The sequence below is a fragment of the Amia ocellicauda genome, chromosome 7 (genome assembly GCF_036373705.1).
Source record: "Amia ocellicauda isolate fAmiCal2 chromosome 7, fAmiCal2.hap1, whole genome shotgun sequence".
Classification (NCBI taxonomy): Eukaryota; Metazoa; Chordata; class Actinopteri; order Amiiformes; family Amiidae; genus Amia; species Amia ocellicauda.
In genome coordinates this window covers 26544907-26558316 of record NC_089856.1, presented here as the reverse complement: position 1 = coordinate 26558316, position 13410 = coordinate 26544907, and positions in this window count along the sequence as shown.

Sequence of the window (13410 nt, the reverse complement as noted above, 5' to 3'; positions counted from 1 at the left end):
TAATAATAATAATATACACAGTGGTCTTCATTTCACTACCAAAAGTCTGGTGTCATTTAAAGTAGGGCTTAATTTAGCAATGAAAATGCAATAAACAACATAATTAAAAAAATCATTCATTCAGTATTGAGATTACTGCTTAAATTCAAAAAGTGTCATGGCCAGTTTTGAGTATTATCAAATGTATAATTGAGAATAACATTATACCATTACAGAAATTGATGATCCCATTAACTAACTTATTCCAAAACCGGAATTCAGCCGCAGCCCTGTACTGAGTGTAGTGCTTGATTAAAAAAAAAAAAAAAAAAAAAAACGAGTGGCACTCAACAATGCATTTTTATCTATTTATTCTCTGAGCTGTTTAATTCTTGTTCACACTTAACCAAACTTAATCAAGAAATATTATAATTCATTGGTGTGGTCTGTTCCAAACAAAGGAGGTTGTGCTGTTGGAAAGGGGCAACTCCATTAGCTTAGTAATTCACTTCAAATTTCATTTCAGGTTGTATCTGAAAAGTGGCAGCTTTTAATTCAGAAGGTAAAGTACACACATACAAACACACATTAAATCATATAGAACATCAGATTACAAGTGGAAAAGTACAAATGTAGTTCCCTTTAATGAAGGTGTTTTATTACAGCCGGTACTAAACTTTTTTCTGGCTTAGCTGACTTCTCTTATGAAGGAGAGAGGGAAGTGACAAGAGTGTTGCAATCTCAATTAAATTGTTTGAACAGATTAATTAGAAGCCAGCTGTTTCAATTTCCAGATTCCCATTCTTCCTTTTTTCTTTATGCATGCATTGTTCATTATGTGAATGGAAAACAAGAATGTGTTTTGACCAGGTGCTTACAGGCTCAAGGTGATTTAAGTTGTTTAAAAAACAAAGAAATTAAAACACAACACAGCTATTCCTCAATCTTGATTTATTTATAAGAATTAGGTTGCAAGCATTTGAACACACAGACCAGCAAGTGTCCACTTCTATGTAAGCTATGTATATAGTAGCTTCATTTACTTTGTTGAACCATACATATATTTTTACTGTATGTCCAAAGCAAGACACAAATACTCCCTGTGATGTCCTTATACTGCAAAATAGTATAATTATATGTGCACTCAGAGAACAAATGTGTTAAAACATGAACATAATGACTTTGACTGGGCATAATATGTTATGGTACTTTTAGCACAGGAATATTTGGAATATTATATATGCAGATATGGATGAAACCTAAAAATATATACATTAATTATAACAAACCCTAAGTCAGTGTTCAGCATTAGTCTTCCTTCATTAAAAATATCATACTTGGGTGCATTTTACAAGGTGTTGTAGTAAAGAAAATTATAGTGAATACATTTTAACTGTTTGGATAAAGATAATATTATAAATACACATTTTATGCAGCAAACATTAGTGTTTAAAGTCTATTTTTAAGCATTAGCTTGCACAATATTTTGGGGAGGTGGTTAACACAGTGGATTAAACTGAATTTCTTAGAAATTGTAAGATGTGTAATCTGTTTTTCTTCTATAATTGGCAAATACATTAATCACTTGATTCAACATTGTTATTACACCCTGACGTTTTCCACAGAAGCAAATTACTGCCAAAATCTTTATTGGGAAGTGTTTCTATTGATCTATTAATCTGGGTGTATACGTATGCTGGCGTTGTCCATTAAATATATTAAATACAACACAACATTGGTTTCCTGCATGTATATATTATTGGCAATATTGTTTTCTTGCAGGAATCTTTATCAGACACTACGTTATTTGAAGGTTATGTTACTAACCTTTAGTAAATAACAGGACTAGTTTGAATTTGAAACTGTTCTATGAGCAGACACACTAACACTTGAAGAAGTTTTTTTTTGAAAATGTAGAAGCCTTCATATCTGTCCTGATTTGAAATCCCTCAGTTGCCAATTGTCCTGTAAAACACAGAATCTAATGTGAACTCAATGAATGGGTAAAACAGACAAAAAAAGTTGCAGCAGGGGCAGTGACCACTGGAGGTGGTCATTGTCTCTGCTCACATATTGTCTTCTCTCCTAGCCCCCCTTTGATAATCCAGGTTACCATATATTTTAATTTGATTATGTTTTCAGTGCTCCAACATATCAAATGACAGCTCACAATGCATGGTTCAGTAGTCAGTTATTCCAGTTTTGCCTGTAAACTGTAAAGCCTTACCATCTTAATATTAAACACTGGAATGGAGGATTGTATTTCACTTTGTTCCCTATGACAGAAACTCCGCTTTACGACAGTGATTATATTGATGATGGGTTTTCACTGCTTTAAAGAATAACTAGCTGCCATCAAGTACTGGGTTTTTAATTTTTAATTTTAGGCTGGTAGGCAGGTGATAGTGTTTTTAAGGTAATCAGGGTCTATGAATATATTAATTATTGAAAAACAAATAGAACAAAATAAATGAAAAATATGATACAATTCATAACACAGAGAGGACACTAAAACTGATGCAACGGTGAATTCAGGAGCAGAAAGGAAATTAACATCATCATCATTATCATCATCATCATAATAATAATAATAGACTGTTTATTTATGCAAGGAGAAAGGGGATATCCCAGCCAACTACTCTTCCACAATTGAATTTGTATTCTACATGAGTCCTGCTATGTTTAAGTGAATGAGAAAAGGCTGAAATGGATTTTCCATCCTCCGTAAACATTCATATACAAACGCCCTTTTTTTAATAAAATCCCGAGTTTATATATATATATATATATATATATATATATATATATATATATATATATATCCTCTGAGGACCACAGGCTCTGCAATGACCCAAGTAATAATTGTACTAAAGAGAAATGTATTACCATAGGCATTAGCCTACACATATCATTTTTATTTCATGCTACATTTCCACAGTGCTTTTGCATTTTTCTCAACTTTTCTGTCTGCATAGAGAATCAACTTGTTACCCATACCCAAATTATCTTCATTCACCACATTTTGTCTATCCTGCTCTATAACTTGCCTGTTTTCTATGAGAAGGCCTATAAACAGATGCTGAACAAGGTAGATTGATTTATGATGATGATGGTGGTGATGATGATGATGATAATAATATGATTTTTGTTATGTATGTGCTTTTGATCTAATACTTGATTATTTTCTAACAGATAATTTCAGAATTAAGGATCAACTGTTAAAGTTCTCAAAGGATTTTGTAGTGTATACTTAATTAGCATTTTATGTAAACGTAGGCTGGTAACCTCTTGACTTCTGCTTAACAGACATTCCATGCAGAATTCTATTTCCCTCGAACTTCTTCATATGATCCTAACAAGAAAATAGTCCTGCATACCATGCGGTTGCTGTTTCCAAATATGCATATTTGTAAAACATATTAGATTACTTTTAAAGCTCCAATGCAGTTTACTTTTATGCAAAGTGAGCACCACTTAATTTCTCTTGCCAACCCATTATCTAAAATTATGCTTTAATAATATTTACTATGCTTCTCTTTTACATTCTGTACATTGTCTCTTTTTGATTGTACATATTTAGAGACTGATAATGAGAAAATGGGAAGCAAATGTTCCTCTGGAGGAAAAGCATTGCACATCCCACACCTGTGAATGTCTAATAGAAAAGTGAGGAAAAGAGGAGCATCTTCATTTGCAGTGGAGAAGTGATGGCATCAGGACAGAGCAGGAGCACAATATGTTGATTTTTTTAAACAGTTTATATACACTCTACCAAGAATTCAAATCAGTGGTTGCTGAAATTGTCAAACGTCATCTACTGGGTACAATCAGTTATTTTTTTTGTTGATGTTGTTTATGTTTTTTTAATACAGTATATGATAATCAAAAACACAACGAGTGGAAACATTTTGGGGTGGCCTTCATCCAGTGGTGGATCAATGTAGGCTACTACTGCTGCTGATGATATATATATATATATATATATATATATATATATATGTATTATTTGACTTTGTGTAACCTTTTAGTTATTTAATTTATTTCCTGATATGAGTAATATGGAAATATTAGGTGTAGCTTTTGAGTCACGCACCTAGATATGATTACAGGAAAAAACAAATCTCGGAAAAGATCTGGTACAACATATCACCCTAAATGACTAAACACAATGATTTAACAATGAAAGATCAATAAATCATCATAACATATTTATGAAGTCAAAATAGTTTGTTATGTATATTTTCTTTCTATGTACTGTAGGTATTTCCTCGAATGCAGAATGACTATTTTGCATTTGTTAGGACCTCAGTGTTCAAACATAATTTCTAATTTAAACATCATCATTCATAATTAAGTCCCATAGAATGAAAGGCGAGACATGCCGTAGCTATCCAGCTTTTCGACAATCATGCATTTTAATTACATGCTCAGGAAGAGAGGAAAAAAATAAGATTAAACAATTGTTTTTATTAAAATCAGTTTGTAAGGAACTTCTAGGGTTCCTCTTCCTTTCTTGCTTGTGCATTAGAAAATAGGAATGAAAAAACAAATTATCTGTGTTATATGTCTCCGGGTGTTCTATGACTCCAAATACAAAATAGCAGGTATCTACATTTGTTTCAAGAGCTCTTTGCTCCAGAGGAAAAAAAGGTCTGTTTTCCCCAATCACAACTGCAAACATGTAAAGGCACAAAACAAATATGTTTTTTATTGATTTCCACTTTTTGCATGGATTTTATCTGGAGACAGTTCAGACAGTTATTGGGCTGCAGCATTTCGGACTTCTTGACTGGCATACTCGCACTGCGCCTTCTAACTGTGGGTTAATTGGTTATGGGAAAGTGTGGCTGTGACCCTATGGCATGGGGCTGGGATTTTTTTAACTGTCTATCAATCAGTCCTTTCGTTAATACAGCACTTTTCATAACAACCTTTTCAATGTCTAGTAATACCAAAACATTGGCATACAAATCATACTTTTGATGTCAATGAGTTTATGTCTGTGACTCAGCATCAGATGAGGACAAAATATGAACAGCTGGAGTGTAGGATGAGTAAGCAATAGAAAAGTATATATCCATGGCAGGTTTCACAATTTTAAACAAGTTTTTCAATTCTTTGAAATACAATGCGATCATTGTTACAATGCCAGATCTGCAGAATGGTGTGATCTTCAGCTTCCCGTGTACATAGCTAGGAACAAAAGTAATGCATGCAGAGCCTCAATTAAACCTTATAAAGAGGTCAAAAGTGAGCAATATATCTACTGCAGAAGATTATGTAATGCTGTATAAAGCCTTGGAATGAAGGCATTTACAAGTATTGTCTTACTTCCTTTAATTTGATTTGTTTAGTCACTTACTAAACGAACATTCAGATCAATTTGTATTAACTATTTAATGCACTACCCATGGAGTCCCCACATATTTGGTTCTACACTATTTCATTTGGTTCTTCCAGCTCCTTTTTGTAATACGTTGAAAGCACAGTTAAAGTTATTGTATAAAGCTATATTTTTCCCACTATCTGAAATGTTACTCTTCAAATTAATGTCCAAGTAAGATCATTCTTTATTTATTGACTGCTTTTCAGGCTGGCTATTACAAAAACTCCACTGTGTGTATGGCACATAAATCTTGCCAGTAAAACTCATGCCTTAAGCTTATTCATACAGTGCTTTCAGTATGGCATACCTTTGGATAGCAGTGAACTCAACAGGACTGGTTGGAAAATCATTGCCTTGACCCTATCTGATTAAAAATTGAACAAGGGCATTTTTTATCATCCAGGATAAATACACAAACTATTTTATACAGTGCACTAATATAATGGTATTGTCAAGATTCTTTGTAAATCGAGCAGCCAAGATAATTGGTCAAACTTGACGTTTTGTAGTGTCAGTACACAAATTATTATTTGAAATACTTCTTCTTTCTATTTAGATAACACTAAATGTTTTTGAGTACAGTCACATTATTGAAAACATCAGCCTATTCTGACATCCTCAATCCTAAATCCTTAGGAACAGAATATATTTGTGAAAACACCCATGAATGCTCATTCTGTATTACATTTGCATTGTGTAACCTATAGGTTTGCAGTGGGTTATGGGCTGTTTGGGTCATTTAGCTTCTGTAGAAGACAGATTAATCAAAATATAATGGTTCTTAGTTATTCAATAATGTATAATGGGCCAAGAGAAGTGTAGCATTCTCTGTTATGATGGGGACGTGTTTTTTTTTTCAAATTGTACTAGAATCACATGTTCAGTTCTGTCCCAAACCACTCTATGTTGTCATTGTCCTATCCTTTGTTAAATATTTTTCATTTTCTGTATTTTGTTAATATTTTGTCTCTGGAATGTAGTTACATGTAATATGTGTAATTATATAAAGTTATGTTTCCATATTTTGACCAAATCTCCTACAGTCACAATGTTATGTGTATAGTTTATAAATAAATAAAAAATCACAATGTAATTTGATTCGCTGGAATTTTGCTCTTGGATTCAGCAACTTGTACACTGTCCCTTTATGAAAAGAGGTGTAATGAGTATCCAAGGACAACAACCACTAATGTGTTTTTATGTGTGTTATGAAAGAAAGAAAAAAGTAAAATGAAAGTGGAACTCATAATTTGCCATTGCTATTTAAAAAGTCCAACTCATGTCCTCTGGTCTGGATGAAACAGGAATATCTTGAATAACACACACCCGTTTTAGCTCAATATATAAAATCTTTATATTTCACAAAAAATGCTGTTATGTAATATGTTTGTTGCATTATTCATTTGACGATATGGTTTCTTTCACATAAGTAGGTTAATCATGAAAGGGACTGAAAAAAGGACTCATATACTGAAATGGCTCATATACAGTGCATCCGGAAAGTATTCACAGCGCTTCACTTTTCCCACATTTGTTTGAAATCTTTGCAAATTTATTAAAAATAAAAAACAAAAAAAGCATATGTACATAAGTATTCACAGCCTTTGACATGACACTCAAAATTGAGCTCAAGTGCATCCTGTTTCCACTGATCATCCTTGATGATGTTTCTACAACTTGATTGGAGTCCACCTGTGGTAAATTGATTGGACATGATTTGGAAAGGCACACACCTGTCTATATAAGGTCCCACAGTTAACAGTGCATGACAGAGCACAAACCAAGCGATGAAGTCCAAGGAATTGTCTGTAGACCTCTGAGACAGGATTGTATCGAGGCACAGATCTGGGGAAGGGTACAGAAAAATGTCTGCAGCATTGAAGGTCCCAATGAGCACAGTAGCCTCCATCATCCGTAAATGGAAGAAGTTTGGAACCACCAGGACTCTTCCTAGAGCCGGCCGCCCGGGCAAACTGAGCGATCAGGGGAGAAGGGCCTTAGTCAGGGAGGTGACCAAGAACCCGATGGTCACCCTGACAGAGCTCCAGCATGTCTCTGTGGAGAGAGGAGAACCTTCCAGAAGAACAACCATCTCTGCAGCACTCCACCAATCAGGTCTGTATGGTAGAGTGGCCAGACAGAAGCCACTCCTCAGTAAAAGGCACATGACAGCCCATCTGGAGTTTGCCAAAAGGCACTTGAAGGACTCTCAGACCATGAGAAACAAAATTCTCTGGTCTGATGAAACAAAGATTGAACTCATGTATGGAGGAAACCAGGCACCGCTCATCACCTGGCCAATACCATCCCTACAGTGAAGCATGGTGGTGGCAGCATCATGCTGTGGGGATGTTTTTCAGCGGCAGGAACTGGGAGACTAGTCAGGATCGAGGGAAAGATGAATGCAGTAATGTACAGAGACATCCTTGATAAAAACCTGCTCCAGAGCGCTCTGGACCTCAGACTGGGGCGAAGGTTCATCTTCCAACAGGACAACGACCCTAAGCACACAGCCAAGATGACAAAGGAGTGGCTACAAGACAACTCTGTGAATGTCCTTGAGTGGCCCAGCCAGAGCCCAGACTTGAACCCGATTGAACATCTCTGGAGAGATCTGAAAATGGCTGTGCACCGACGTTCCCCATCCAACCTGATGGAGCTTGAGAGGTCCTGCAAAGAAGAATGGGAGAAACTGCCCAAAAATAGGTGTGCCAAGCTGTAATTGGTGCCAAAGGTGCTTCAACAAAGTATTGAGCAAAAGCTGTGAATACTTATGTACATGTGCTTTTTTTTTTTTTTTTTAATACATTTGCAAAGATTTCAAACAAACTTCTTTCACGTTGTCATTATGGGGTATTGTTTGTAGAATTTTGAGGAAAATAATGAATTTAATCCATTTTGGAATAAGGCTGTAACATAACAAAATGTGGAAAAAGTGAAGCTCTGTGAATACTTTCCGGATGCACTGTAATATGAATTTACCACTAAATACCTGTAAATAGCAGGCAGAGAAATGCTAAATTAATCTCTCCGTGTTATACTTTCCAAGCACCAGTGTTACAAAATTAATTTAAATGCTAAAACTGATCTATGAGTACATGGATGTACATTTTCATCAGTTCAATTTGATACAAATATTTTTTTCAAGGAAGACTTGAATCAAGTACTGCCAATGATATTTGGTTAATTAAAAGGAAATGTATAGCAAACCATATCTAAAGAAGACAAAATGTAGTCTGCTATAGAATAAAATATTTCCTGTGCTTAGACAAAATTATGAAACCATATCACACTAATATTCAGAATTATTCAACTAGATAATGCATTGAAACAAGTTCAGACAAGTTTGTTTTCAGGTACGCAAATAAATAATAAAATGTTACTTCAGGGTTGTGGCCAAATTAGGTTAATGGAATCTAACCTGTTTTCATTCCGTCTAATTTAATACAGATTACAATTCGTTTTCTCAACCAAGCCCTTGATTGTCAGTTTCCACCTAAGGATTCAATTGTTTTTCTGAATTCTGGATGCAGAAAAAAGTTATTAACCTCATACTGGAATTATTTTATTGTAACTGCAATTCATATAAGGTCATGTTGTCTTCAAAAGGTATACCAGGAAACAGTACTTTTTCACTTATACAGTGTTCAATGTCCAGAGAGAAGGTTAATATTATGAAATATCAAAGTGCCATAATATGTCACAAACTGTTTAACATAGCATTAAGAACAAATAATGCCTTGCAGGACATTGGAAGTATTATTACTATGCTAACTTACACTTGGTTTGTACACTGATGCCCTTCTTCTATTCAATCTTCCAATCCTGCTTGAATCATCTTTCCAAAAATATTAGCAGTGCATAACAGGGAATCATGTTGGTTGTATTGACATAAGTAGGTCTTGTAAGGAAATTATGGTGAACACCACTTTGTCTGTGATTTAGAAGATTATTTTGTGGTTGTTCTGGAATCATTGGATTAAAGATGTCATTCTGAATGACTGGCCTCCCACATGCCATTCAAAATCACTTAAATGAGTGGATTCCCACATCCTTTATTCACAAAACAAATTCCAAGACATGAACTGTTGCAACATTAATGGAAAGAAGTTATTTTCCCCGTCTTCAGTGGAGCCTTTTATTTAAATGAAAGAAAAACACAATGGGATCTCCTGATTCTCCTTGCTTGTGTGTTAATTCCTGCATACTTTTAGAAAAATGGTGGTCATCTTTTAGAGGAGACTTAAATAAAGACACACATAGAAAATGGCATGCATTGTTCTAGAAGAACCTGCCTTTGTCTGCTCCACAGACATTTCTAATAAAATGTTCTATAATACAGAGTGTTTCCGAGACTACACAGAAAAGCCTATACTGGAGTTACAGCTATATGCATCCAGTTATTTTTCAACCACAGCCCCCACCTGCTTCAGGCATAAACATGTAGTCAGGGCTACTTCAAATTCTTCACAGGTGACAATGAAAAATGAGGTCTGGATAATCTCTAGCTCTGTACATCACTTCCCAGTGGCAGTAGCTCTTATAGCTGGAAGGTGAATGTTACTGACAAGTCTGACCTTAGTAGAAAGTGACTGCTTTTTTTCTCTTGGTGCCTAAACAAATATGTTTTATACATGAGCCAAGCTTTTTCAAGCAGGGTGCTTTTATTTAAAGTCCATCATAAATAGGTTTGTACATATAAACAACAGTGTTAGTATATCTTGAGAAATTATTTTCTTTAGCCATCAGTGGTCTCTGCATGCTTTTCTTGTATTTGTTTTGTTGTGTTTTGTTTACAATATGTATGTTAGACTTATATTTAAGACCTTTCATTTAATTTCATAATTGTTTCAATATTTGCTTTAAAATATTTTAGCCTTGCCAATTCCCAACAGCAACTGTCACCGACTAGTGAAAACATGCACCTATTTCTAGGGAGTTGTAGAGCACACAGAATATACATGGAATAACAAACTCATAGTTGAATGACACATTCAGAGCTCTCAAGTCTCATGAGTGGTGTGAGTCTCACGCACAAGATACAAGATAAATGTGTTATATGGAATAGAGTTTAACTCTTGCCAAGTTATTTGACTACCTCCTAGGAATACACAAGCCGCAACGTACTAGTTGCTGCTAGTTATAGATAAACTTCAGTACTTTGTTGAATGATTCCAACCACCCACCAACTGTAACCCAGTACTTTTGTTTTACATCCTTTTCCAATTGCTTCTACTCATTGAAAACTCGCCATTAAGTACAATGTCTGTAATATGTAAATGGCTGATGGGTCAAATTGTGATTGAATTTTCCATATGCCCTATGTTGATGAATAGAGTTTGATGTTGTTTTAGTATCCTGTCTCTTTTGTGCACATTCCAGAGTTCAAATCTAAATAATGTAATATAAATATACATATTTATATGTACCATTTATATATCCTCATACCAATAAATGGCGATTAGTTCTTGCAAATTGCTTGCTCCCCAAGTACGCTTGGTGCACTTTGTTGGAATTATTATAAGTAAATATTCCCCATGTACCTTTTGTCTTTCACATATTGTATAGTATGTATCACTACTGCTACTGGGAACTCTTACTGTGGAAAGTGTCTGTGCACACACACTGTAACTCAAAAAAGATTAGCTAGTATCTCATGGTTCTTCATCTTTGACTCCAGTGCAAATTCCTGACATGTACATAAGACTCATATAAAGAAGCTTATATCTATCATGCATAATAGCAGATGTGGACTAGACCTGAAATATGATTTAAAATTCAAGCAAAACAGCAGCAGCTTACCCTTTAAGTAAGATTGTCTACAGACAATGAATATTTATTGCTGTGATTGATTAAACACACATATAGTTGTTTGGGTTCCATAATAGAAAGCTTCACAGTAACAATGCCAATCACATCCTATTGTCCCTTACCTTTTGGTTCAGCTGACATGAATGAATGTCACAAGAGCCTAGAGTGGTTACCATGGTGTCATTAAAGAAATACGCTTAAGTTACAGCTTGGCCAGTAGGGACCTTGGTGACTTTCAGTCTGTAGGTCACAACCCTTTTATGTAAGCATTGAGCTTGAGAAGTCTTAGAAACACTGATACCTAGAAAGTGCTGAAAGAAATAACCACAAACAATGCAGAGTCTTCTGTAGTTTTGTTGTGGCTCAATTAATATAATTAAGATTGTAAGTTTTAAAGTAATTTAGTCTTTAGTTTTTTACACATACAACACATACTCTGGAATGAATGAATTAATTAAAGTGGAGGATCAAGGGATTGGCATCATTCATTTCTGGATATTTATGTTCTCCTTCCCAAGATCCCACTTTTGTCTGAGCTACTAGTTGCAATTGATTTTTACACTCTTCCCTTCCTCTTCAAACTATTTCAGCCCGATTGTGATTCAAATCATGTTAGAATGCTACAGTATTGACAGGACAATTTCTCCTGCACAAATATCAGACTTACAAACATTACCAAATGCCCTGACACAAGCCTGCCTTGTCTGGTAATGGATTATATCCAAGGTAGTGTGCTTTGTAGAGGTTGTATTTTGTGAAGGGCACCGTGCCCAACAGTAGATACAAGAACTTGAGAAGCAATGTTGTTTTTATGGAATTGTAAGGTAAAAAACCCACTGACGTCCAGGGTGGTGCCCACTGTAAGAATATGTGCTGACTGCACTTCGTGAGAATTAGTTGAGAATTTTATAGTTCACAATTATAATGACATGGTAGTTGCATTGTAAGTAGTGAAAAATGCAAATCATATATTGACTTGGCAAAGGCATAAAAACCCCAGTAGGTTTTACCCCTAGAGCTATTCCCATTCAGTCACACCCAGACAGTTTCATGCTTAACAGACAGACAGTTTCAAGTATTGCTTCTGGCTGGCTTAAAATATATGGGGCTTGGCATTCACAACAATACACTTGTCTCTGGCACCTGTGTCAAGGACTGTCTATTGTACACCCTATAACATCGACATGGGAGATTAAATGAAATTATTTGGAAAGTAAATGGGGTATGAGTCTTGACACATTATGTTCCCACTGTCAAAGAATAAAAGGCACGAATATACTTTGTATTTACTTTACTTTGAAGTAATGATGCAAGTCACTTCTTGGGTTTTAGACCCTTGCTTGGAACTTTATTCCACCATCCACACACTAAATTCAACACAGTAAGATTTTGCTCATTAGAAATCTACCAGCAAGTACTTGTTTTTGAATTTAAAACGGTCAGATGAGTAAATGTGATGACTATATGCATTATATGTTGATATATGGAATAGTAAACTTCAGTAATCCAACTTGTCTAAACTGGCATCATCTCTTGTAATGTAGATTCCATGAGTGAATATTTGGGGAGAAAAATTACTTCATGATATTTGAATCTGCCAAGCGAGACTTGCAGATCTATATATTTTTTCTATGTGTGGTTGTAATAACTTGTTCCAGGAATGTCAGAGATAAGAGGAGATCACCTCCAGGGGATTAATAAAGCATCTTTTTGCAGGCTGACTAAGAAGAGGTCAAAGGTCAATGTATACCTGGGTGGATAGGCTCCCAGCGGATGTGACAGCCCCATCTCTGCAGAGCCTGAGAGGTCAGCTGTTCAACACTTAGTTGGCAAGATCTGCCTACTTCTAATAACACAGGCCACTCAAGAAAAAGCTTTCAGCCACAATGAAGATCCTGCATTTTGGATTTTACAAAATAAAAAGAATGTGATGAATTTGAAGAGGGATTTCTCTTCACTGGGTGCTATGTTGTTCCCAGCACAGCCAAAGCTAGTGTCTAGTGTAGAATTTGTAGGATTGGGTCTAGATAAATATTAGACCTCTATGATTGTAAAGATTGTGGTGATTTCACTTTTATTCACCATAAATAAAATGACTGGCAAAATACAAAATTCATTTTTTTGGTTTAAATATCACTTCCCCTTGAATGTTATTCAGAGTTTGCACGAGTAAACTTGTAAAGGGGAATGGATGGAGAAAAGACAGACACACTGGGGAGAAGCACACATCTTCG